General features: G+C 48.8%; 1 protein-coding gene and 5 non-coding genes across 6 annotated transcripts in view; 5 read left to right on the top strand and 1 right to left on the bottom strand.

The window, feature by feature from the left end:
• Nucleotides 1–27,831, bottom strand: part of LOC132835355 (myelin-oligodendrocyte glycoprotein-like) — a 315,935-nt gene that overhangs the window by 222,078 nt on the left and 66,026 nt on the right. The window lies entirely within an intron of this gene.
• trnak-cuu (transfer RNA lysine (anticodon CUU)) lies at nucleotides 408–480 on the top strand. Its single transcript has one exon. It is a non-coding gene; the product is annotated as a tRNA-Lys (tRNA).
• trnak-cuu (transfer RNA lysine (anticodon CUU)) lies at nucleotides 8,545–8,617 on the top strand. Its single transcript has one exon. It is a non-coding gene; the product is annotated as a tRNA-Lys (tRNA).
• On the top strand, nucleotides 12,875–12,947 carry trnak-cuu (transfer RNA lysine (anticodon CUU)). The gene has a single exon. It is a non-coding gene; the product is annotated as a tRNA-Lys (tRNA).
• Nucleotides 19,981–20,053, top strand: trnav-cac (transfer RNA valine (anticodon CAC)). Its single transcript has one exon. It is a non-coding gene; the product is annotated as a tRNA-Val (tRNA).
• Nucleotides 26,065–26,137, top strand: trnak-cuu (transfer RNA lysine (anticodon CUU)). Its single transcript has one exon. It is a non-coding gene; the product is annotated as a tRNA-Lys (tRNA).

Here is a 27,831-nt window from a genome sequence, read left to right as displayed (position 1 = left end):
GTTTTTTTTTCATTCAAGAGAAAAGGTAATGGTAGATCTGGGATTTGTATCCAGGTCCCAGACAGGGGTAGCAGGGAGTCAGATAACTGCAAGTTCACAGAGAGTGAACTCTTGGAGAGCAGTTGTGGATGTTCCCTCCTGACCTTACAAGGGAATGGATGAGGTTGGTGATGGTTCATGAGATGGGGGCGTCGCCTGGTGAGGCCAGAGGGTGTTACCCGTCCCTAATTGCCCCTTGAACTGAGTGACTTGCTGGCGACACAGAGTTATGTAGACTCAGGCTCTGAGAGTCACTCTCTCTCTCTCTACATCTCTCTCTCTGTGGATCTGTGTGTTTGCAGTGAGTGCATGGGAAAAAGGTAATTGCCAATTCCCCCCACAGCAGTAGTTTGCAATGTGCTTGCGTAGCCTGGCTAGCTCAGTCGGAAGCGCGTGAGACTCTTAATCTCAGGGTCGTGGGTTCGAGCCCCACGTTGGGCGATGGGCGCCCCTTTCACAACACACACACATTCCCTAACGACCGTTCTCTCCCATTTCTCCGCGCCCTGATCTTTCTCTACTCTGAGTCAATCAGGAGGCTCAATACTCTCGGCTTCCTGGTGACGGGCTTTTGCCCGAAACGTCGATTCTCCTGCTCCTCGGATGCTGCCTGACCTGCAGTGCTTTTCCAGCACCACACACTTCCCTCTGATCTCCAGCATCTGCAGTCCTCACTTTCTCCTCATTTCTCCCTGCAGTCTGATGGAGTGCAGCGACACACAGACTCACTCTCTCTCTCTCTCTCTGCAGCCGCTCGCTTCACTGAGAGCTCCATTACCTAGTGCTGCTGCCTTTCCCAGCGACACTGGGGGAGGATGAGGGCTGCACTCACTCACAGACGCAAACTGTAACCTGCGGCGCTGTAAACCCGCCTGGGGCAGGGGAAGCGAGTCTGACTCCCCAGCAGCAGGTACCTTGGGGCTTGGGGAAGGGTATCAATTTTATCACAAGCTCACACTCCAGTTCGTTTATGAGGTTAGAAAAAAAATAAACGCACACAATCAAGAGAGAGACAAAAACAGTCAGTTCAAAGACCAGCTGCAGCTTAAATCAGCACTTGAGACCGCTCGGCCAGCCTGACACATACTAACCCCACCCCATTCCGTGTTCAATCTTCACACGAAGGCTGAGTCCAGTCAGCGTCTGCACACACCTCTCTGTTCACACAGACTTCTATCAAACTCTCTCACTCACCCACATTCCAGCCTGTTGTTTTGTCAGCATCCCCCCGCACCCACCCTCCCTTGAGTACAAATGTACACAAACAATGATGCTTTGTTCCCCCTCTGTCCTGAAGGACCCCGTCTCGCCAATGAAATCATGCAGCAGGGCTCAGTGAGACTTGGGCAATGTGCTTTTCACAGCCCAGCCACTAGGGGGGCCCTCAACTATTCCATTGAACTGGGCATCACACTTCATCTCTCTCTCTCTCTCTCTCTCTCTCTCTCACACACACACACAGACTCATAACTATGTCTCCGGTGGTGAAGTCTGACTGTAGGTGACAGAAATGGTGGAGGCTGATGCATTGTATTCAGAGATTGGTGAGGTGGAAGGTGAGCACAAGGGGGTTTCTATCCTTGTTGCGGTTGGAGAGGTGGGGTTCAAGGGCAGAGGTGTGGGAAGTGGAGCAGTTGTACTATGGGGCATCGTTGACCTCCTGGGAGGGAAGACTATGGTCCTTGAAGTAAGAGGCCATCTGGAATGTTCTGGAGTGGAATTGATTCTTCTGGGAGCAGATGCGGTGGAGGCAGAGAAATTGGGACTGATGGGTTGCAGTTTTACAGGAGGCGCGGTGGGAGTTGGTGGGTTTGAAGTGGATGTCCACTTTGCGTCAGTCACAGGATATGGAGATGGAGAGGTCCAGGAAGTGGAGGAAGGTGTCTGACATAGGGGTATTTGGAAGCAATGACTTTTGACACAGACAGACTCTAATCTCACACCTTCAATGCATTGTCTGAGAAGTTCTGGGATTTACATATTACTGACCCGAAACCTGCAACCCTCTCTGAATGATGAAAGATGTAATACCAATCTAAGTTTGTTCAATACATTCTTTCAGTTGCATGACACTGTGATATTTTGCTATAAATTCTGTGTCTTACGATCCTGCTCCACAGCTCCCTGATGAAGGAGCAGAACTCAACAGCCATTGCTTCCAAATAAACCTGTTGGACAATACCCTGGTGTTGTGAGATTTTTAACTCTATCTTGTGAAGGCACAGCTACAAACACACTGCACTGACAAACCATGAATACCTGCAGCAGCTAAACCTGCTGTTTCAATTTGCTAAATGTCTTTCTGACACAGTCCAGACCTCACTGGGTATGGAGGACCATTGCAGTCGTCAAAGCAGCTGGCCGGAAGTGAAATGCTCCATCTATCTGCTCAAAAGAGAAAGTCTACCTCTTTCACAACTGATGTCAGGAGGTGTGTCACAGCTCTTTCTGAGATTTGACCTGTTCACAGTGACTCACAGGGGTGCCTCCAAGCCGAAAAGAGCATGTATGAATCTGCAGTGCTTGTGAAGTTTCTGTTGTTTCGTGGTTATCACATCCGCCTCCGATGTATACTATCCCCGGTTCAATCCTGGGTGCATTCGTTGCGCTTTCTCTCATGGTGCTGGGCCCAGTCTCACAGCCCCAACTCCTAATGAAGTGCTGATGCTCGAAAAGTCGATTCTCCCACTCCTCGGATACTGCTGTGCTTTTCCAGCACCAACGCCTTTTGACTCTGATCTCCAGCATCTGCAGTCCTCACTTTCTCCCTGTGACGCCAAGTGGCAGATAGACATTTTGCAAATAAAAACAGCAGGTTGAGTTGCTGCAGGTATTCGTGGTTTGTCAGTGCAGTGTGTTTGATTGGAGCTACGCCTTCACAAGATAGGGCTGTGTTTGGTCAATCATTTTTTTTGTTCAGAGAAAAGCTGATGGCAGAACTGGGATTTGTATCCAGGTCCCAGACAGCGGCAGCAGAGAGTCAGATAATTGCAAGTTCACAGAGAGTGGCCTCCTGGAGGGCAGCTGTGGATGCTCTCTCCTGACCTTACAAGGGAATGGATGAGGTTGGTGATGGTTCATGAGATGGGGGCGTCGCCTGGTGAGGCCAGAAAGTGTTACCGTGTTCCTAATTGCCCCTTGAACTGAGTGGCTTGCTGGCATGTAGACTCAGACTCTGAGAGTCACTCCCTTTCTCTCTGTGGATTTGTGAGTTTGTAGTGAGTGTATGGAAAAAAAGGTAATTCCCCCTACAGCAGGAGTGACCGAGGCCGGTATTTCCGCTAGGGGACTGCCTGCGATTTATGAGTCATCTATCCAATTTCAGCCCCACTTCCATCCACAAGTCACACTTTCAGCTACGTTTCCCCCAGACCCACTCCCCTCCCATTTATCTCTCCACCCCGTTGGCTCACAATCCTCATTCCTGATGGAAGGCTTTTGCCTGAAACTCCATTCTCCTGCACCTCGGATGCTGCCTGACTATCTGTGCTTTTCCAGCACCACAGCCTCGACTATGATCTCCAGCATCTGCAGTCCTCACTTTTTCCCATCTTTAAACTTTGAGCACCGTTCACTTCCTCTTTGGTCAGCGGACTCCACATAAATTCTCTCCTTCTCTTTGATCTCTATCATTTAATCGTCCCAATCATGCTGTGTACTGTATAAACACCATCCTTTTCCTAATTTGGAGGTGCCGGTGGTGGACTGGAGTGTACAAAGTTAAAAATCACACAACACCAGGTTATAGTTCAAGCGATTTTATTGGAAGCATTAGCTTTCAGAGCGTTGCTCCTTCATCTGATGGGTGTGGAGGACACAATTGTAAGACATAGAATTTATAGCAAAAGTTTACAGTGTGATGTAACTGAAATTATATCTTGAAAAATACCTCGATTATTTGTTAAATCTCTCATCTGTTAGAATGAAAATGATAGTTTCACTTCTTTCATATGTAAATCACAAAACCCTATCCAAAAGTTACACTCTCAGGTTAACTGTAACAATTGGAATCAGCCCAGATAAGATGTTGAAGGTGTTAGCCCCCTGTGTTCTGTTGTCGGTGCCATAATGTTCAGACTGATAGTAATCTTAAAAAAATGAGTTAGCAGAGGCTTTGATGCATTCATGCAGGTTTTGAGCAAAGTTTAATGTGCAAATTCACCCCACAAGTGTATATGTGTATATGGGTTTTTCTCTTTCTCAGCCAGCATTGTCTACCTTATACGCTGCGGGCAAGGATGCCCTGAGGCATGGTACATTGGTGAAACCGAGCAGAGGCTGCGGCAGTGCATGAATGGGCACCACACAACAATCAACAGACAGGCGTGCACTCTCCCAGTTGGAGAACACCTCAGCCGTGCAGGACATTCGACCTCAGACCTTCGGGTGACCATCCTCCAAGGTGGACTTTGGGACAGGTGGCAGTGAAAAGTGGCCAAGCAGAGGCTGATAGCTAAGTTCGGAACCCATAGATTAGATTCTCTACAGTATGGAAACAGGCCCTTCAGCCCAACAAGTCCACACCAACCCTCCGATGAGCAACCCACCCAGATCCATTCCCCTGCACATAACACTAGGGACAATTTAGCATGGCCAATTCACCTAAACTGCACGTTTTTGGACTGTGGGAGGAAACCCACGCAGACACGGGGAGAAATGAGTAAACTCCACACAGACAGTCGCCTGTGGTGGGAACTGAACCCATGTCTCTGGCAGTGTGAGACAGCAATGCTAACCACTTTGCCACTGATTGTTAAAATTGCTATACAGAGGGAGGTCCTCAACCAGGACGTTGGGTTCATGTCACACTATGGGTGACCATCATTGCACTATACACACACACAGACACTCCTACACACACACACACACACACACACACACACAGACAAGCCAACATGCACATGTACACTTATATGTTCATGGGATGAATTTGTATTTGCAGAGTTACGTTGTCCTTTGCTCAAAATCTGCATGAAACCATGCAATTGTGTACTCCACAACCATCTGATGAAGGAGCAGTGATCGGAAAGCTAGTGCTTCCAATTAAACCTGTTGGACTAGAAACTGATATTGTGTGACTTTTATCCATTTCCTAGCTATCTTCAGTTCTGTGGAAGGTCTGGCTGATGGTCACCATGGCGATGGTGAGACCTACTACCGGGTTGAGGCCCACTACCAGTTTGAGGCCTATTTCTTATACTCTCAGCCATGACTGATGAAAGCAGAGCGTCCCATGTGCCACACTATCATCCTAATTCACATGCTCTGCTGAATTCAGAGATCTGAAGTTGGAATTTAAACTCAAATTGTCTTCACTGGCAAGACGGAGGCTAAGGGGGTGACCTGATAGAGTTTTTACAAAGTTATAGGAGGCTTAGATAGTGTGGATATCAGAGGCATCGGACAGATCAACTGCATGAGAGTGCTGATTCAAGGTGTGAGGAGGCAAGTTTAGGGAAGAAGTAAGGGGAAATCTTTTCACTCAGAGGTTGGTGGGTGTCAATGGAGGTTGTGAATGTAGGCATGTTAGCAATGCTTAAGGTGTATCTTGAGAGACACATGAGCATGGGCAAGAAAAAATTAAGGGTTTGGGATTGGCATGTGGGGTGCGAGTTGGTGGGTTTGAAGTGGATGTCTGCGTTGAGTCAGTCAACGGAAATGGAGATGGAGAGGTCCAGGAAGTGGAGGAAGGTGTCTGAGATGATCCAGGTGAACCTGAGGTCAGGATAGAAAATGTTGGTGAAAACGCAATAGGTCAGGTGGCATCCGAGGAGCAGGTGAGTGAACATTTCAAGCATTAGCTCTTCATCAGGAATGCAGTGGCCCATGGGGACTGAGAGATAAATGGTTGGGGGTGTGGGGGTTGGGGGGGGGGAGGTTGCTGAGAATGCGATAGGTAGCTGAAGTGGAAAGTGATGGTGATAAGTCGGAGCAGTGTGTGGAGCTGATAGGTGGGAAGGAAGATGGACAGGTAAGACAGTTCAAGAGGTCGATGCCGAATTGGAGGGTTGGATCTGGGATAAGGTGGGTGGGAAGGGAGATTGGGAAACTGTTGAAGTTGACAATGACTGTGTGTGGTCAGATGGTCCCAAAGCGGAAGATGAAGTGTTCTTCCTCCAGTCGTTGGGTGACTAGGATTTGGCATTGGAGAAGGGCCAGGACTTGCATGTCCTTGGAAGAGTGGGAGGGTAGTTGAAGTGGTTGGCCACAGATAGGCACAGTTGTTTAGTGTGTGTGTCCAGCAGATGTTCTCTGGGACAGCCACAAGTTGACATTCTGTCTCCCCAATGTAGAGGAGACCACATCAAGAGCAATGGACACAGCTGATGAGGTGTTTGGATGTGCAGGAAAATCTCTACCAGATGTGGAAGGATCCTTATGGCCCTTGGATGGAGACAAGTGGGGAGGTGTAGGTGCAGATTTTACACCTCTTGAAGTGGCAAGGGAAGGAGCGAGGATGGTGGGTGGGTTGGTGGGGGGCGTAGACCTAATGAGGAAAGGAATGCTTGGTGCAGAGTGCTGAAAAAGGTAAAGAGGGAACTATATCTCTGGTGGTGGAGTCTGACTGTAGGTGATGGAAATGGTGGAGGATGATGCATTGAGTTCAGAGCTGGTTGAGGTGGAAGGTGAGGACAAGGGGGTTTCTATCCTTGTTGCGTTTGGAGAGGTGGGGTTCAAGGGCAGAGGTGCAGGAAGTGGAGAAGTTGTACTGGAGGGCTTTGTTGACCTACTGGGAGGGAAAATTATGGTCCTTGAAGTAGGAGGTCATCTGGAATGTTCTGGAGTAGAATTGATTCTTCTGGGAGCATATGCGGTGGAGGCAGAGAAATTGGGACTGATGGGTTGCACTTTTACAGGAGGCGGGGTGGGAGTTGGGTTTGAAGTGGATACCCACTTTGTGTCAGTCACAGGATATGGTGATGGAGAGGTCCAGGAAGTGGAGGAAGGTGTCTGAGATAGGGGTATTTGGATGCAATGGCTTTTGAATGGTTTTTGATACAGACAGACTCTAACCTCACACCTTCAATGCATTGTCTGAGCTGAGAATTCACCTTTATATATATAAAACCTTGCTATCTCGAGAATGAGAGTTCAAAGAAGTTCTGGGATTTACATATTACTGACCCGAAACCTGCAACCCTTTCTCAATGGTGAAAGACTTAACACCAATCTAGGTTTGTTCAATATATTCTTTCAGTTGCATGACACTGTGATCTTTTGCTATAAATTCTGTGTCTTAAGATCCTGCTCCACAGCTCCCTGACGAAGGAGCAGAACGCAACAGCCATTGCTTCCAATTGAACCTGTTGGACTATATCCTGGTGTTATGAGAATTTTAATTCTATCTTGTGAAGGCACAGCTACAAACACACTGCACTGACAAACCATAAATACCTGCAGCAGCTCAACCTGCTGTTTCAATTTGCTAAATGTCTTTCTGACACTTGATGGCACAGCACAGACCTCACTGGGTATGGAGGTCAAAAGCACTCGTCAAAGCATCTGGCAGGAAGTGAAATGTTCCATCTATCTGCTCAAAAGAGGAAAGTCTACCTCTTTCACAACTGATGTCAGGAGGTGTGTCCCAGCTCTTGCTCAGAGATTTGACCTGTTCACAGTGAATCATGGGGGTGCCTCCAAGTCGGAAGGGGCATGTACGAAGCTGAAGCACTCGTGAAGATTCCTCACGGTTATCACGTTTGCCGCACGCGCGACAGGTCCCCGATTCGATCCTGGGTGTGAAAATCGCTTTTTATCTGACGTGTTTCCCCTCCTTCATGGAACTGGGCCAAATCTCACAGCCCCAACCCCCTCTTTCCTGATGAAGGGTTCATGTTCGAAATGTCGATTCTCCCACTCCTGGGATGCTGCCTGACCTCTTGTGCTTTTCCAGCACCACGCCTTTTGACTCTGATCTCCAGCATCTGCAATCCTCACTTTCTCAAGGGGCCGAAAGACATCTTGCAAAAAGCAAACAGCAGGTTGAGCTGCTGCAGGTATTTGTGGTTTGTCAGTGCAGTGTGTTTGATTGGAGCTACACCTTCACAAGATAAGGCCGTGTTTGGGCAGGTTCACAGGCTGTAACAGACTGAGATCTGGTCAATTGTTATTTTATTCAGAGAAAAGCTAATGGTAGATCTGGGATTTGTATCCAGGTCCCAGACAGGGGCAGCAGAGAGTCAGATAATTGCAAGTTCACAGAGTGGACTCCTGGAGAGCAGTTGCGGATGCTCTCTCCTGACCTTACAAGGGAATGGATGAGGTTGATGATGGTTCATGAGATGGGGGGTCGCCTGGTGAGGCCAGAGGGTGTTACCCGTCCCTAATTGCCCCTTGAACTGAGTGGCTTGCTGGCGACACAGAGCTATGTAGACTCAAGCTCTGAAAGTCACTCTCTCTCTCTGCATCTCTTTCTCTCTGTGGATCTGAGTTTGCAGTGAGTGCATGGGAAAAAAGGTAATTGCCAATTCCCCCCACAGCAGTAGAAGAAAAGCTGTTCGCGTAGCCCGGCTAGCTCAGTCGGTAGAGCATGAGACTCTTAATCTCAGGGTCGTGGGTTCGAGCCCCACGTTGGGCGATGGGGTCTCCGTTTAAAACACACACACATTCCCGAACAACAGCTCTCTCCCATTTGTACGCGCCCTGATCTTTCACTGCTCTGAGTCAATCAGGAGGCTCAATACTTTCGGCTTTTGCCCGAAACGTCGATTCTCCTGCTCCTCGGACGCTGCCTGACCTGCTGTGCTTTTCCAGCATCACACTCATCCACTCTGATCTCCAGCATCTGCAGTCCTCACTTTCTCCTCATTTCTCCCTGCAGTCTGATGGAGTGCAGCGACACACAGACTCTCTCTCTCTCTGCAGCCGCTCGCTTCACTGAGAGCTCCATTACCCAGTGCTGCTGCCTTTCCCATCGACACTGGGGGAGGGTCAGAACCGTACTCACAGAGGCTGCACTCACTCACAGACACAGACTGTAACCTGCGGCTCTGTAAACCCGCCAGGGGCAGGGGAAGCGAGTCTGACTTCCCAGCAGCAGGTGCCTTGGGGGATGGGTTGGGGGTCAGTTTTATCACAAGCTCACACTCCAGTTCGTTTATGAGTTGACAAAAAATTAAACGCACACAATCAGGAGTGAGACAAAAATCGCCAGTTCAAAGACAAGCTGCAGCTTAAATCAGCACCTGAGACCGCTCGGCCAGCCTGACACATACTAACCCCACCCCATTCCGTGCTCAATGTTCACACGAAGGCTCAGTCCAGTCAGTGTCTGCACACACCTCTCTGTTCACACAGACTTCTACCAAACTCTCTCACTCACCCACATTCCAGCCTGTTGTTTTGTCAGCCCCCCCCCCCTCCCTTGAGTACAAATGTACACAAACAATGATGCTTTGTTCCCCCTCTGTCCTGAAGGACCCGTCTCGCCAATCAAATCTTGCAGCAGGGCTCAGTGAGACTTGAGCAATATGCTTTTCACAGCCCGGCCACTAGGGGGGCCCTACACTATTACATTGAACTGGGCACCACACCTCTCTCTCTCACACACACACAGTCTCACACACACACACAGTCTCATACACACACACAGTCTTATATACACACACAGTCAGACACACAGTTACACACCCAGTCCACACAGACACTAAGGGGGTTTCTCACTCACTCAGCGCTGCCTTTGCACACCTCCCACGGTCTCATGTTGCTGTCCATTCCCATTTAACCATCCCCTCAGCGAGAACCCCTCCACCATCCTCCGCCAGCATGGACTAAATGGGCAGAATGATCTTCTGAATGAATACCAGAAGAAGCTGCGCTCCCATTGGGGAGTTCAAACAGCTCATTTGGAGGAGGGTCGAGTTGGATGACAGGGTGGGAAAGACACTTTGTTCAAGTCTCCAGGAGCCCTGCTTATATGGAAAATAAAGAGCAAGAAATCATGGGAAAGGGTTAAAGTATGTGGAAGTGGAGGAAGGTGTCTGAGATAGTCCACGTGACCCTGAGGGCAGGGTGCAAGGTGTTGGTGAAAAGCACAACAGGTTAGGTGGCATCCGAGGAGCAGGTGAGTCAACATTTCAAGCATTAGCTCTTCATCACAAATGTAGTGGCCCATGGGGTCAGAGAGAAAAATGGTAGGGGGAGTGAGGCTTGGGGGAGTAAGGTAGCTGAGAATGCGATAGGTAGATGAAGTGGTAGGTGATGGTGTTAGGCCGGAGCAGTACATGGAGCAGATAGGTGGGAAGGAAGATGGACAGATAGGACAGTTCAAGCGGGCGGTGCCGAATGGAGGGTTGGATCTGGGATAAGGTGGGTGGGAGGGGAGATTTGAAAACTGTTGAAATTGACATTGATTGTGTGTGGTCAGAGGGTCCCAAGGCAGAAGATGAAGCGTTCTTCCTGCAGTCGTTGGGTGGCTGGGATTTAGCAGTGGAGAAGGCCCCGGACTTGCATGTCATTGGTGGAGCGGGAGCGTAGTTGAAGTGGTTGGCCACAGGTAGGCACAGTTATTTGGTGTGTGTGTCCCACAGATGCTCTCTGGGACATGCCACAAGTTGACATCCTGTCTCCCCAATGTAGAGGAGACCACATCGAGAGCAATGGACACAGCTGATGAGGTGTTTGGATGTGCAGGAAAATCTCTATCAGATGTGGAAGGATCCTTAAGGCCCTTGGATGGAGATGAGTGGGGAGTTGTAGGTGCAGATTGTACACCTCTTGAAGTGGCAAGGGAAGGTGCTGGGAGTAGTGGGTGGGTTGATGGGGGGCGTAGACCTAACGAGGAAAGGAATGCTTGGTGCAGAGTGCTGAAAAAGGTAAAGAGGGAACTATATCTCTGGTGGTGGAGTCTGACTGTAGGTGATGGAAATGGTGAAGGATGATGAATTGTATTCAGAGATTGGTGAGGTGGAAGGTGAGGACAAGGGAGTTTCTATCCTTGTTGCAGTTGGAGAGGTGGGGTTCAAGGGCAGAGGTGTGGCAAGTGGAGAAGTTGTACTGAAGGACATCGTTGATCTCCTGCGAGGGAAAATTATGGTCCTTGAAGGAGGAGGTCATCTGGAATGTTCTGGAGTGGAATTGATTCTTCTGGGAGCAGATGCGGTGGAGGCAGAGAAATTGGGACTGATGGGTTGCACTTTTACAGGAGGCGCGGTGGGAGTTGGTGGGTTTGAAGTGGATACCCACTTTGTGTCAGTCACAGGATATGGAGATGGAGAGGTCCAGGAAGTGGAGGAAGGTATCTGAGATAGGGGTATTTGGAAGCAATGGCTTTTGAATGGTTTTTGTTACAGACAGACTCTAACCTCACACCTTCAATGCATTGTCTGAGCTGAGAATTCACCTTTATATATATATATATAAAACCTTGCTATCTCGAGAATGAGAGTTCAAAGAAGTTCTGGGATTTGCATATTACTGACCCGAAACCTGCAACCCTTTCTCAATGATGAAAGACTTAACACCAATCTAGGTTTGTTCAATATATTCTTTCAGTTGCATGACACTGTGATCTTTTGCTATAAATTCTGTGTCTTGTGATCCTGCTCCACAGCTACTGGATGAAGGAGCAGAACTCAACAGCCATTGCTTCCAAATAAATCTGCTGGACTATATCCTGGTGTTCTGAGATTTTTAACTCTATCTTGTGAAGGCACAGCTACAAACACACTGCACTGACAAACCATAAATACCTGCAGCAGCTCAATCTGCTGTTTATATTTGCAAAATATCTTTCTGACACTTTATGGCACAGCACCGACCTCACTGGGTATGGAGGTCAAATGCACTCGTCAAAGCAGCTGGGAGGAACTGAAATGCTCCATTGTATCTGCCTGTGATGACTCAAAAGAGAAAAGTTTACCCCTTTCACAACTGAAGTCAGGAGGTGTGTCCCAGCTCTTTCTCAGAGATTGTACCTGTTCACAGTGAATCACAGGGGTGCCTCCACGTCAGAAATGACATGTACAAAGGTCCGGCCTTTGTGAAGTTTCCATGGTGTAGTGGTTGTCATGTTCGCCTCCTCCGTGAACGGTTCCCAATTCGATCCTGGATGCTGTCATCGTGCTTTATCTTATGTTTTTCTCCTCCTTCATGGAACTGGGTCAAATCTCACAGCCCCATCCCCTCATTCCTGATGAAGGGTTCATGTTCGAAATGTCGATTCTCCCACTGCAGGGATGCTGCCTGACCGCCTGTGCTTTTCCAGCACCACGCCTTTTGACTCTGATCTCCAGCATCTGCAGTCCTCACTTTCTCCCTGTGTCATCAAGGGGCCGAAAGACATCTTGCAAAGAGAAACAGCAGGTTGAGTTGCTGCAGGTATTTGTGGTTTGTCAGTGCAGTGTGTTTGATTGGAGCTCGCCTTCACAAGATAAGGCCGTGTTTGGGCAAATTCAAAGGTTGTAACAGACTGAGATCTGGTCAATCGTTTTTTTTCGTTCAGAGAAAAGTTAATGGTAGATCTGGGATTTGTATCCAGGTCCCAGACAGGGGTAGCAGGGAGTCAGATAACTGCAAGTTCACAGAGAGTGAACTCCTGGAGAGCAGTTGCGGATGCTCTCTCCTGAATTTACAAGGTAATGGATGAGATTGGAGATGGCTCATTGGATGGGGGCATAGCCTGGTGCGGCCAGAGGGTGTTAGCCGTCCCTAATTGCCCCTTGAACTCAGTGGCTAGCTGGAGACGCAGAGCTATGTAGACTCAGGCTCTGAGAGTCACTCTCTCTCTCTCGACATCTCTCTCTCTCTCTGTGTATCTGTGTGTTTGCAGTGAGTACATGGGAAAAAGGTAATTGCCAATTCCCCCCACAGCAGTAAGGGCCAATGCGCGAGGGGCGCCCGGCTAGCTCAGTCGGTAGAGCATGAGACTCTTAATGTCAGGGTCGTGGGTTCGAGCCCCACGTTGGGCGACGGCGTCCCCTTTTAAAACACACACACATTCCCGAACAACAGCTCTCTCCCATTTGTACGCGCCCTGATCTTTCACTGCTCTGAGTCAATCAGGAGGCTCAATACTCTCGGGTTCCTGGTGAAGGGCTTCTGCCCGAAACGTCGATTGTCCTGCTCCTCGGACGCTGCCTGACCTGCTGTGCTTTTCCAGCATCACACTCATCCACTCTGATCTCCAGCATCTGCAGTACTCACTTTCTCCTCATTTCTCCCTGCAGTCTGATGGAGTGCAGCGACACACAGACTCTCTCTCTCTCTCTGCAGCCGCTCGCTTCACTGAGAGCTCCATTACCCAGTGCTGCTGCCTTTCCCATCGACACTGGGGGAGGGTCTGGGCCGTACACACAGAGGCTGCACTCTCTCACAGACACAGACTGTAACCTGCGGCTCTGTAAACCCGCCTGGGGCAGGGGAAGCGAGTCTGACTCCCCAGCAGCAGGTGCCTTTGGGGGTGGGTTGGGGGTCAGTTTTATCACAAGCTCACACTCCAGTTCGTTTATGAGTTGACAAAAAATTAAACGCACACAATCAGGCGTGAGACAAAAATCGCCAGTTCAAAGACAAGCTGCAGCTTAAATCAGCACCTGAGACCGCTCGGCCAGCCTGACACATACTAACCCCACCCCATTCCGTGCGCAATGTTCACACGAATGCTCAGTCCAGTGTCTGTACACACCTCTCTGTTCACACAGACTTCTATCAAACTCTCTCACTCACCCACATTCCAGCCTGTTACTTTGTCTGCCCCTCTCCGGTACAAATGTACACAAACAATGATGCTTTGTTCCCCCTCTGTCCTGAAGGACCCCGTCTCGCCAATCAAATCTTGCAGCACGGCTCAGTGAGACTTGAGCAGTATGCTTTTCACAGCGCGGCCACTGGGGGGGCCCTACACTATTACATTGAACTGGGCATCACACCTCTCTCTCTCACACACACACAGTCTCACACACACACACACACAGAGTCTCATACACACACACAGTCTCATAACTATATCTCTGGTGCTGAAGTCTGACTGTAGGTGGCAGAAATGGTGGAGGATGATGCATTATATTCAGAGATTGGTGAGGTGGAAGGTGAGGACAAAAGGGTTTCTATCCTTGTTGCGGTTGGTGAGGTGGGGTTCAAGGGCAGAGGTCCTGGAAATGGAGGAGTTGTACCGGAGGGTATTGTTGACCTCCTGGGAGTGACTTAACACCAATCTAGGTTTGTTCAATATATTCTTTCAGTTGCATGACACTGTGATCTTTTGCTATAAATTCTGTGTCTTACGATCCTGCTCCACAGCTCCCTGATGAAGGAGCAGAACTCAACAGCCATTGCTTGCAAATAAACCTGTTGGACAATACCCTGGTGTTGTGAGATTTTTAACTCTATCTTGTGAAGGCACAGCTACAAACACACTGCACTGACAAACCATGAATACCTGCAGCAGCTAAACCTGCTGTTTCAATTTGCTAAATGTCTTTCTGACACAGTCCAGACCTCACTGGGTATGGAGGACAATTGCAGTCGTCAAAGCAGCTGGCCGGAAGTGAAATGCTCCATCTATCTGCTCAAAAGAGAATGTCTACCTCTTTCACAACTGATGTCAGGAGGTGTGTCACAGCTCTTTCTGAGATTTGACCTGTTCACAGTGACTCACAGGGATGCCTCCAAGCCGAAAAGGGCACGTATGAAGCGGCAGTGCTTGTGAAGTTTCTGTTGTTTCCTGGTTATCACATCCGCCTCCGATGCATACTATCCCCGGTTCAATCCTGGGTGCATTCGTTGCGCTTTCTCTCATGGTGCTGGGCCCAGTCTCACAGCCCCAACTCAAAACGAAGTGCTGATGCTCGAAAAGTCGATTCTCCCACTCCTCGGATACTGCTGTGCTTTTCCAGCACCAACGCCTTTTGACTCTGATCTCCAGCATCTGCAGTCCTCACTTTCTTCCTGTGACATCAAGTGGCAGAAAGACATTTTGCAAATATAAACAGCAGGTTGAGCTGCTGCAGGTATTCGTGGTTTGTCAGTGCAGTGTGTTTGATTGGAGCTACGCCTTCACAAGATAGGGCTGTGTTTGGTCAATCATTTTTTTTGTTCAGAGAAAAGCTGATGGCAGACCTGGGATTTGTATCCAGGTCCCAGACAGGGGCAGCAGAGAGTCAGTTAATTGCAAGTTCACAGAGAGTGGCCTCCTGGAGGGCAGCTGTGGATGATCTCTCCTGACCTTACAAGGGAATGGATGAGGTTGGTGATGGTTCATGAGATGGGGGCGTCGCCTGGTGAAGCCAGAAACTGTTACCGTGTTCCTAATTGTCCCTTGAACTGAGTGACTTGCTGGCATGTAGACTCAGACTCTGAGAGTCACTCCCTTTCTCTCTGTGGATTTGTGAGTTTGTAGTGAATATATGGGAAAAAGGTAATTCCCCCGACAGCAGGAGTGACCGAGGCCGGGGCGAGGCCCGGCCAGCTCAGTCGGTCGAGCATGAGACTCTTAATCGCAGGTTCGAGCCCCACTTTGGGCGATATGCACCCATCTTCAAACACACACACAACGTTCTGCACAACAGCTCTCTCCCATTTGGACGCGCCCTGATCTTTCACTGCTCTGAGTCAATCAGGAGGCCCAATCCTCTCGGATTCCTGGTGAATTCGTCTGCCCGAAATGTCGACTCCCCTGCTCCTCGGGTGCTGCCTGACCTGCTGTGCTTTTCCAGCACACTTTCACTCTGACCTCCAGCATCTGCCGTCCTCACTTTCTCCTTAATTGTCCCTGCAGTCTAATGGAGTGCAGCGACACACAGGCTCTCTCCCTCTCTCTCTCTGCAGCCGCTTGGTTCACTGAGAGCTCCATTCCCCAGTGCTGCTGCCTTTCCCATCGACACTGGGGTGGGTCTGGGCCGTACACACAGAAACTGCACACACTCACAGACACAAACAGTAACCTGCGGCTCTGTAAACCCCGCCTGGGGTAGGGGAAGCGAGTCTGACTCCCCAGCAGCAGGTGCCTTGGGGTGGGGGTGGGTGCCAATTTTAACACGAGGTCACACTCCAGTTCGTTTATGAGTTTACAAAAAGTTAAACCCGCACAATCAGGAGTGAGGCTCAAACTGCCAGTTCAAAGACAAGCCGCAACTGAAATCAGCACCTGAGTCTCCTCTGCCAGCCTGACACATACTAACCCCCGATTCCGTTCTCAATGTTCACACGAAGACTCAGCCCATTCAGTGTCTGTACACATCCCTCTGTTCACAGACTTCTATCAAACTCTCTCTCTCTCTCACACACACACACACACACACAGACACACACACACATTACAACCTGTTGCTTTGTCAGCCCCCTTTGGTACAAAGATGCACAAACAATGATGCTTTATTCTCCCACCATACTGAACGACCAGAACTCGCCACTCAAATCTTGCAGCAGTGCGCCTGGAGACCTGAGCAAAGTGCCTTTCACATCCAGGCCACTAGGGGGCCCCTAGGCGCTCACATTGAACTGGCCGCCACACAGTCATCCGCACACACACACACACTCACCCACACGCACAGACACAGAGACACAGTTACACACAGAGTCACACCTACACACACAGTCACACAGACACTAAGGGAGTTTCTCACTCACTCAGCGCTGCCTTTGCACTCCTCCCACGGGCTCATTTTGTTTACCCATCCCCTCAGCGAGAACCCTTCCTCCTCCCCATCCTCCCCCAGCACGGACTAAATGGGCAGAATGGTCTCCTCTATGAATACCAGAAGAAGCTGTCCTCCCATTGAGGAGTTCAAACACCTCAGTTGGAGGAGGGTCTGGTTGGAGGAGAGGATGGGAAAGACACTTTGTTCAATTCTCCAAGAGCTCTGCCGTTATGGGAAATAAAGAGCATGAAAGCATGGGAAGGGTTAAACCATGAAGACCACTGGCGATCTGTTGCAAGGGATCTGTGGAATGTAGGATGGAATAATAATAGTGGACAGCTCTTACACTAATTAGCAGAATAAGGTTGCGGCAGAAAGTACACTATGACGAGTTGAGATAACATAGTTACTAAAGTTAGTCTCCCTGTTAAGTATCACTACGACAAGATTGGGGCCATAAATATTTGGGACATGACATTAAATATCTAATTAATAGTGGGTCGAGTCAGCCTGCTTGAGACTATTGACAATATATATCTAATCATAGCATGAGGAAAATATTAAGTAGACCTGGAATGAGAGATCGTTGTTACGAAAGCTGACACTAAATATCTAACCGTGACATTAGAATAACATAAGAGATCATGGAAACTACCTGCCCCCCACCCCGCCCATTTATCTCACTACCCCCTTGGCTCACAGCCTCATTCCTAATGGAGATAGCTGGGACAGCTTTCACCGTCTCTCTCTCGCCTCCTGAGCACCTTTGAGGATGAAGAACCTCTTGATGTTCTCTTGTACAGATTCCCACCAGTCCACTGGGGACTCAAAGAGGGGCTTCACGGTTCTCCAACTGCGTAGTCCCTCTTGAACTCCTCAATGTTTCAACAGCTTTGTGTTCAGCTTCCACATTCCCTTACCAGCCCGCTGCTCATCCTGTAGGTGAGAGTCGGCCAGCAGGAGGCAGTGGTCAGAGAAGAACACTGGCTTGACGACGGTGGATCTGACCGAGAGCGTTTGGGGCACAAACAGGTAATCTATCCTTAAGTGGATAGACCCATCTGCCCATGACCAGGTGTATCCACGCTGCGCTCCCTCTGCAGGGGTGCTGAAGACGCCGTGCAGCTTGGCATCTTTTACCGTGTCCATCAGGGCTCTGGACGTGGCGTCCAGTTTACTGTCTCCCCCGCCGGATCGTCCATCTGTGTCAATGATTCAGTTGAAGTCTCCGGCCAGAGTGACCGGCCTGGACGTAGCCAGCAACAGTGGAAGCTGCTGCAGGACGGCCAACCGTTCACTCTTACCCACTGGGGCGTACACATTAATCAGTCTCAGGGGAGCATTCCTGTACATGACGTCAGTGACGACGAGGCGCCCGTCCACCACCTCCTTAACCTCGGAGATGGTGAAGTTGCCTCCTCGCAACAGGATATCATTACCCCCCGACCAAACTAAAGGCCATGGGCACACAAGCTCTTTTATTAATTTCAAAAATATACTTTATTCATAAAATACTTTGATGATCTATACAACTGGACAAGCCATACATATGTAAACATTTCATTTCTTTGCATACCGAAACAGAGTAATCATTCCTCTTTACAGGTCTGTGCGATTACATGTTTTAGCTGAGGTGTCAGCAGAGCCCAAATGACTGCATGGGCCCCCTGTTCTTCCTTAGGCAGGCAGATGTTACACGGTGGTCTTTCCCCACCGCGCCTTGGCAGCAGCTGCCCCAAGCTTCAGAGCGGCCCTCAACACGTAGTCCTGGACTTTGGAATGTGCCAGTCTGCAACACTCAGTCAGGGTGTTTGGGTATTTGGTTCGGGGGGAATGGGGCATGCGCCAAGTCTTGGGAGGAGCGTATCAGCAAAATGAGGCAGAAATCGGGCAGATGGAAGCCTCTCCATCACGGGAAAAAAAACCTGGTCTCAGATTCTATGGACTACCTAAAGTACACAAACCAGACATCCCACTCAGACCCATAGTATCACTACCAGGGACACCATTACACAAACTGGCTAAAGAGCTACAACAGAAACTGAAACACCTGATCAGCGGATCCAGACACTCTTTACAGTCAACACAAGAATTCCTGGACATCATCAGAAATATACACATAGACAAGGAAGAAACCATGGTCTCATTTGATGTAATGGCACTGTTCACTTCTATTGACAAAACCCTAGCCAGAGAAACAATATCCAAACTGCTGGACATACACAACAGACAACAGGACGCTGAACCTATTAACAAAGAAGGCACACTTAAACTACTGGACCTATGTCTCACAACACACTTCACATTCAACAACCAGATATATGAACAAATCAACGGAACACCCATGGGCTCACCGAGCTCCGGACTCATAGCAGAAGCAGTAATGCAAAGGTTAGAAACAACAGTTCTAACGCAATTACAACCCAAACTCTGGGTCAGATACGTGGACGACACTTTTGTAATCATTAAAAACACAGAAATAGAGAACACACACCGGATCATCAACGCCACACTCACAGGAATCCGATTCACGAGAGAGGAAGAAAAGGACAACCAGCTCCCATTCCTAGACGTGATGGTACAAAGAACACCGAATGGAGAATTCACCACGAAGGGAGATAGGGTTTTGTGATTTACATATGAAAGAAGTGAAACTATCATTTTCATTCTAACAGATGAGAGGTTTAACAAATAATCAAGGTATTTTTTAATATATAATTTAAGTTACATCACACTGTAAACTTTTGCTATAAATTCAGTGTCTTACAATTGTGTCCTCCACACCCGTCAGATGAAGGAGCAGCGCTCTGAAAGCTAATGCTTCCAATAAAACCGCTTGGACTATAACCTGGAGTTGTGTGATTTTTAACTTTGTATACTCCAGTCCACCACCGGCACCTCCAAATGAGGAAAAGGATGTTTTTTATACAGAAGCGATGTTGGCGGGGAGGAGTAAATGAGAGAGAGAGAGACCAAAGAGAATGAGAAGAGAAAGAGAGAATTTATGTGGAGTCAGCTGACCAAAGAGGAAGTTGAACAGTGTTCAAAGTTTAAAGATGGGAAAAAGTGAGGACTGCAGATACTGGAGATCATAGTCGAGAGTGTGGTGCTGGAAAAGCACAGAAAGTCAGGCAGCATCCGAGGATCAGGAGAATGGAGTTTCAGGCAAAAGCCTTTCATCAGGAATGAGGATTGTGAGCCAACGGGGTGGAGAGATAAATGGGAGGGGGAGTGGGTCTGGGGGAAACGCAGCTGAAAGTCTGACTTGGAGATGGAAGTGGGGCTGAAATTTGTCAGATTACCCATGAACCACAGGGTGTCCCCAGCCGGACGTAGACATGAACAAGGAAGCGCCTAGTATACAGTTCCCATAGTGTAGTGGTTATCACGTTCGCCGCACACGCGAAAGGTCCCCAGTTCGATCCTGGGTGGGAACATTATGCTGCGGTACTTCATCTTCCTTTCGGGAAAAAGGCCCGCACTCTCATGTTCCCCCATCCGAAGCTGAGAATTGATTCCTGGGGACAGCGTCAGTGAGAGGTCAGTGGAGGTTTTGGAGTGGGTCAGAGAGCTGTTGGAGAGAAGGTGTGTGTTTCTAAAGACGTCAGTTACCCAACATGGATCTTGGAGCCACATCCCTGAGATCCAGGCTCTCTCTCACTGTCAGAGAGATGGAGGACTGGATAGCAGAGTCCTGAGTGTGGTGCTGGAAAAGCACAGCAGGTCAGGTAGCAGCAGGAGAATCAAAGTGTCAGGCAGACGGCCTCCATCAGGAATCAGGCTGTGAGCCGAGGGGGTGGAGAAATCAATGGAAGGGGGAGGGTGGGGGGTTGGAATGGAGCTGAAAGTGCGATATGTCGAAAATAAAGTACCGCAGCATAATGTCGCCACGCAGGATCGAACTGGGGACCTTCCGCGCAGGAGGCCAAAGTGATAACCACTACACTATGGAAACTACACACGTCCAGGGCCCTTGCACATGTCTATTTCCGCTTGGGGACTGCCTGCGATTTATGGGTCATCTATCCAATTTCAGCCCCACTTCCATCCACAAGTCACACTTTCAGCTACGTTTCCCCCAGACCCACTCCCCCTCCCATTTATCTCTCCACCCCGTTGGCTCACAATCCACATTCCTAATGGAAGGCTTTTGCCTGAAACTCCATTCTCCTGCTCCTCGGATGCTGCCTGACTGTTTGTGCTTTTCCAGCACCACAGTCTCGACAATGATCTCCAGCATCTGCAGTCCTCACTTTTTCCCATCTTTAAACTTTGAACACCGTTCACTTCCTCTTTGATCAGCTGACTCCACATAAATTCTCTCTTTCTCTTCTCTTTCTCTTTGATCTCTATCATTTAATCTTCCCAATCACGCTGTGTACTGTATAAACACCATCCTTTTCCTCATTTGGAGGTGCCGGTGGTGGACTGGAGTGTACAAAGTTAAAAATCACACAACACCAGGTTATAGTCCAAGCGGTTAGATTGGAAGCATTAGCTTTCAGAGCGCTGCTCCTTCATCTGATGGGTGTGGAGGACATAATTGTAAGACACAGAATTTATAGCAAAAGTTTACAGTGTGATGTAACTGAAATTATATATTGAAAAATACCTCGGTTATTTTTTAAATCTCTCATCTGTTGGAATGAAAATGATAGTTTCACTTCTTTCATATGTAAATCACAAAACCCTATCCAAAAGTTACACTCTCAGGTTAACTGTAACAATTGGAATCAGCCCAGATAAGATGTTGAAGGTGTTAGCCCCCTGTGTTCTGTTGTCGGTGCCATAATGTTCAGACTGATAGTAATCTAAAAAAATGAGTTAACAGAGGCTTTGATGCATTCATGCAGGTTTTGAGCAAAGTTTAATGTGCAAATTCACCCCACAAGTGTATATGTGTATATGGGTTTTTCTCTTTCTCAGCCAGCATTGTCTACCTTAAATGCTGCAGGCAAGGATGCCCTGAGGCATGGTACATTGGTGAAACCGAGCAGAGGCTGCGGCAGTGTATGAATGGGCACCACACAACAATCAACTGACAGGCGTGCACTCTCCCGGTTGGAGAACACCTCAGCCGTGCAGGACATTCGACCTCAGACCTAAGGGTGACCATCCTCCAAGGTGGACTTTGGGACAGGTGGCAGTGAAAAGTGGCCAAGCAGAGGCTGATAGCTAAGTTCGGAACCCATAGATTAGATTCTCTACAGTGTGGAAACAGGCCCTTCAGCCCAACAAGTCCACACCAACCCTCCGATGAGCAACCCACCCAGATCCATTCCCCTGCACCTAACGCTAGGGACAATCTAGCATGGCCAATTCACCTAAACTGCACGTTTTTGGACTGTGGGAGGAAACCACACCACCCGGAGGAAACCGAGGCAGACAGTCGCCTGTGGTGGGAATTGAACCCGTGTCTCTGACAGTGTGAGACAGCAATGCTAACCACTGTGCCACTGATTGCTAAAATTGCGCTACAGAGGGAGGTCCTCAACCAGGACCTTGGGTTCATGTCACACTATGGGTGACCACCATTGCACTATACACACACATAGACACTCACACACACACACACACACACACACACACACACACACACACACACACACACACACACACACACACACACACACACACACACCCCTACAGACAGACACACTCCCAAACTTACACATGCAACCTCTCAGAGACTTAGACCCCTCTACACTCACACACACACATATACACTCTCTCTCACAGACACTCACAAACAGCACGCCAGACACACACACACACACACACACACGCCAAGCCAACACGCGCATATACACTTATATGTTCGTGGGGTGAATTTGTATTTGCAGAGTTACGTTGTCCTTTGCTCAAAATCTGCATGAAACCATGTAATTGTGTACTCCACAATCATCTGATGAAGGAGCAGTGATCGGAAAGCTAGTGCTTTCAATTAAACCTGTTGGACTAGAACCTGGCATTGTATGACTTTTATCCATTACCTAGCTATCTTCAGTTCTGTGGAAGGTCTGGCTGATGGTCACCATGGTGATGGTGAGACCTACTACCGGGTTGAGGCCTACTCCCAGTTTGAGGCCTATTTCTTATACTCTCAGCCATGACTGATGAAAGCAGAGCGTCCCATGTGCCACACTATCATCCTAATTCACATGCTCTGCTGAATTCAGAGATCTGAAGTTGGAATTTAAACTCAAATTGTCTTCACTGGCAGGACGGAGGCTAAGGGGGTGACCTGATAGAGTTTTTACAAAGTTATAGGAGTCTTAGATAGTGTGGATATCAGAGGCATCGGACAGATCAACTGCATGAGAGTGCTGATTCAAGGTGTGAGGAGGCACGTTTAGGGAAGAAGTAAGGGGAAATCTTTTCACTCAGAGGTTGGTGGGTGTCAATGGAGGTTGTGAATGTAGGCATGTTAGCAATGCTTAAGGTGTATCTTGAGGGACACATGAGCATGGGCAAGAAAAAATTAAGGGTTTGGGATTGGCATGTGGGGTGCGAGTTGGTGGGTTTGAAGTGGATGTCTGCGTTGAGTCAGTCAACGGAAATGGAGATGGAGAGGTCCAGGAAGTGCAGGGAGGTGTCTGAGATGATCCAGGTGAACCTGAGGTCAGGGTAGAAAATGTTGGTGAAAACGCAATAGGTCAGGTGGCATCCGAGGAGCAGGTGAGTGAACATTTCAAGCATTAGCTCTTCATCAGGAATGCAGTGGCCCATGGGGACTGAGAGATAAATGGTTGGGGGAGTGGGGCTTGGGGTGGGGGAGGTTGCTGAGAATGCGATAGGTAGCTGAAGTGGAAAGTGATGGTGATAAGTCGGAGCAGTGTGTGGAGCTGATAGGTGGGAAGGAAGATGGACAGGTAAGACAGTTCAAGAGGTCGATGCCGAATTGGAGAGTTGGATCTGGGATAAGGTGGGTGGGAAGGGAGATTGGGAAACTGTTGAAGTTGACAATGATTGTGTGTGGTCAGATGGTCCCAAGGCGGAAGATGAAGTGTTCTTCCTCCAGTCGTTGGGTGACTAGGATTTGGCATTGGAGAAGGGCCAGGACTTGCATGTCCTTGGCAGAGTGGGAGGGTAGTTGAAGTGGTTGGCCACAGGTAGGCACAGTTGTTTAGTGTGTGTGTCCAGCAGATGTTCTCTGGGACAGCCACAAGTTGACATTCTGTCTCCCCAACGTAGAGGAGACCACATCAAGAGCAATGGACACAGCTGATGAGGTGTTTGGATGTGCAGGAAAATCTCTACCTGATGTGGAAGGATCCTTATGGCCCTTGGATGGAGACAAGTGGGGAGGTGTAGGTGCAGATTTTACACCTCTCGAAGTGGCAAGGGAAGGTGCGAGGAGTGGTGGGTGGGTTGGTGGGTGGCGTAGACCTAATGAGGAAAGGAATGCTTGGTGCAGAGTGCTGAAAAAGGTAAAGAGGGAACTATATCTCTGGTGGTGGAGTCTGACTGTAGGTGATGGAAATGGTGGAGGATGATGCATTGTATTCAGAGATTGGTGAGGTGGAAGGTGAGTATAAGGGGGTTTCTATCCTTGTTGCGGTTGGAGAGGTGGGGTTCAAGGGCAGAGGTGCGGGAAGTGGAGAAGTTGTACCGGAGGGCTTTGTTGAACTACTCGGAGGGAAAATTATGGTCCTTGAAGTAGGAGGTCATCTGAAATGTTCTGGAGTGGAATTGATTCTTCTGGGAGCAGATGCGGTGGTGGCAGAGAAATTAGGACTGATGGGTTGCACTTTTACAGGAGGCAGGGTGGGAGTTGGTGGGTTTGAAGTGGATACCCATTTTGTGTCAGTCACAGGATATGGAGATGGAGAGGTCCAGGAAGTGGAGGAAGGTGTCTGAGATAGGGTTATTTGGAAGCAATGGCTTTTGAATGGCTTTTGATACAGACAGACTCTAACCTCACACCTTCAATGCATTGTCTGAGCTGAGAATTCACCTTTATATGTATATAAAACCTTGCTATCTCGAGAATGAGAGTTCAAAGAAGTTCTGGGATTTGCATATTACTGACCGAAACCTGCAACCCTTTCTCAATGATGAAAGACTCAACACCAATCTAGATTTGTTCAATATATTCTTTCAGTTGCATGACACTGTGATCTTTTGCTATAAATTCTGTGTCTTGTGATCCTGCTCCACAGCTACCGGATGAAGGAGCAGAACTCAACAGCCATTGCTTCCAAATAAATCTGCTGGACTATATCCTGGTGTTCTGAGAATTTTAACTCTATCTTGTGAAGGCACAGCTACAAACACACTGCACTGACAAACCATAAATACCTGCAGCAGCTCAATCTGCTGTTTCTATTTGCAAAATATCTCTCTGACACTTTATGGCACAGCACCGACCTCACTGGGTATGGAGGTCAAATGCACTCGTCAAAGCAGCTGGGAGGAACTGAAATGCTCCATTATATCTGCCTGTGATGACTCAAAAGAGAAAAGTTTACTTCTTTCACAACTGAAGTCAGGAAGTGTGTCCCAGCTCTTGCTCAGAGATTTGACCTGTTCACAGTGAATCACAGGGGTGACTCCAAGCCAGAAATGACATGTACAAAGATCAGGGGCTTGTGAAGTTTCCATGGTGTAGTGGTTGTCATGTTCGCCTCCTCCGTGAACCGTTCCCAATTCGATCCTGGATGCTGTCATCGTGCTTTATCTTATGTTTTTCTCCTCCTTCATGGAACTGGGTCAGATCTCAGAGCCCCAACCCCCTCATTCCTGATGAAGGGTTCACGTTCGAAATGTCGATTCTCCCACTCCTGGGATGCTGCCTGACCGCCTGTGCTTTTCCAGCACCACGCCTTTTGACTATGATCTCCAGCATCTGCAGTCCTCACCTTCTCCCTGTGTCATCAAGTGGCCGAAAGACATCTTGCAAATAGAAACAGCAGGTTGAACTGCTGCAGGTATTTGTGGTTTGTCAGTGCATTGTGTTTGATTGGAGCTACGCCTTCACAAGATAATGCTGTGTTTGGGCAGGTTCACAGGCTGTAACAGACTGAGATCTGGTCAATCGTTTTTTTTTCATTCAAGAGAAAGGGTAATGGTAGATCTGGGAATTGTATCCAGGTCCCAGACATGGGTAGCAGGGAGTCAGATAACTGCAAGTTCACAGAGAGTGAACTCTTGGAGAGCAGTTGTGGATGTTCCCTCCTGACCTTACAAGGGAATGGATGAGGTTGGTGATGGTTCATGAGATGGGGGCGTCGCCTGGTGAGGCCAGAGGGTATTACCCGTCCCTAATTGCCCCTTGAACTGAGTGACTTGCTGGCGACACAGAGTTATGTAGACTCAGACTCTGAGAGTCACTCTCTCTCTCTCTCTACATCTCTCTCTCTGTGGATCTGTGTGTTTGCAGTGAGTACATGGGAAAAAGGTAATTGCCAATTCCCCCCAGAGCAGTAGAAGGAAATGGGCTTGCGTAGCCCGGCTAGCTCAGTCAGTAGAGCATAAGACTCTTAATCTTAGGGTCGTGGGTTCGAGCCCCACGTTGGGCGATGGGCTCCCTTTTCACCACGCACACACATTCCCTAACGACAGTTCTCTCCCATTTGTCATGCGCCCTGATCTTTCACTGCTCTGAGTCAATCAGGAGGCTCAATACTCTCGTGTTCCTGGTGAAGGGCTTTTGCCCGAAACGTCGATTCTCCTGCTCCTCGGACGCTGCCTGACCTGCTGTGCTTTTCCAGCACTACACACTTCCCTCTGATCTCCAGCATCTGCAGTCCTCACTTTCTCCTCATTTCTCCCTGCAGTCTGATGGAGTGCAGCGACACACAGACTCACTCTCTCTCTCTCTCTCTCTGCAGCTGCTCGCTTCACTGAGAGCTCCATTACCCAGTGCTGCTGCCTTTCCCAGCGACACTGGGGGAGGATGAGGGCTGCACTCACTCACAGACGCAAACTGTTACCTGCGGCGCTGTAAACCCGCCTGGGGCAGGGGAAGCGAGTGTGACTCCCCAGCAGCAGGTACCTTGGGGGTTGGCGAAGGGTATCAATTTTATCACAAGCTCACACTCCAGTTCATTTATGAGGTTAGAAAAAAAATAAACGCACACAATCAAGAGAGAGACAAAAACCGTCAGTTCAAAGACAAGCTGCAGCTTAAATCAGCACTTGAGACCGCTCGGCCAGCCTGACACATACTCACCCCACCCCATTCCGTGTTCAATCTTCACACGAAGGCTGAGTCCAGTCAGCGTCTGCACACACCTCTCTGTTCACACAGACTTCTATCAAAGTCTCTCACTCACCCACACTCCAGCCTGTTGTTTTGTCAGCATATCCCCGCACCCACCCTCCCTTGAGTACAAATGTACACAAACAATGATGCTTTGTTCCCCCTCTGTCCTGAAGGACCCCGTCTCGCCAATGAAATGTTGCAGCAGGGCTCAGTGAGACTGGAGCAATTTGCTTTTCACAGCCCGGCCACTAGGGGGGCCCTCAACTATTACATTGAACTGAGCATCACACTTCATCTCTCTTTCTCTCACACACACACACACACACACACACACACACACAGTCTCTCTCACACACACACAGACTCATAACTATGTCTCTGGTGGTGAAGTCTGACTGTAGGTGCCAGAAATGGTGGAGGCTGATGCATTGTATTCAGATATTGGTGAGGTGGAAGGTGAGCACAAGGGGGTTTCTATCCTTGTTGCGGTTGGAGAGGTGGGGTTCAAGGGCAGAGGTGTGGGAACTGGGGCAGTTGTACTGGAGGGCATCGTTGACCTCCTGGGAGGGAAAATTATGGTCCTTGAAGTAACAGGTCATCAGGAATGTTCTGGAGTGGAATTGATTCTTCTGGGAGCAGATGCAGTGGAGGCAGAGAAATTGGGACTGATGGGTTGCAGTTTTACAGGAGGCGGGGTGGGAGTTGGTGGGTTTGAAGTGGATGTCCACTTTGTGTCAGTCCCAGGATATGGAGATGGAGAGGTCCAGGAAGTGGAGGAAGGTGTCTGAGATAGGGGTATTTGGAAGCAATGACTTTTGACACAGACAGACTCTAATCTCACACCTTCAATGCATTGTCTGAACTGAGAATTCACCTTTATATATATATAAAACCTTGTTATCTCGAGAATGTGAGTTCAAAGAAGTTCTGAGATTTACATATTACCGACCCGAAACCTGCAACCCTCTCTGAATGATGAAAGACTTAATACCAATCTAAGTTTGTTCA

The sequence above is a fragment of the Hemiscyllium ocellatum genome, chromosome 44 (assembly GCF_020745735.1).
Source record: "Hemiscyllium ocellatum isolate sHemOce1 chromosome 44, sHemOce1.pat.X.cur, whole genome shotgun sequence".
Classification (NCBI taxonomy): Eukaryota; Metazoa; Chordata; class Chondrichthyes; order Orectolobiformes; family Hemiscylliidae; genus Hemiscyllium; species Hemiscyllium ocellatum.
The sequence above is the reverse complement of the archived record's forward strand: the minus strand, read 5'-3'. Positions and strand labels throughout refer to the sequence as shown.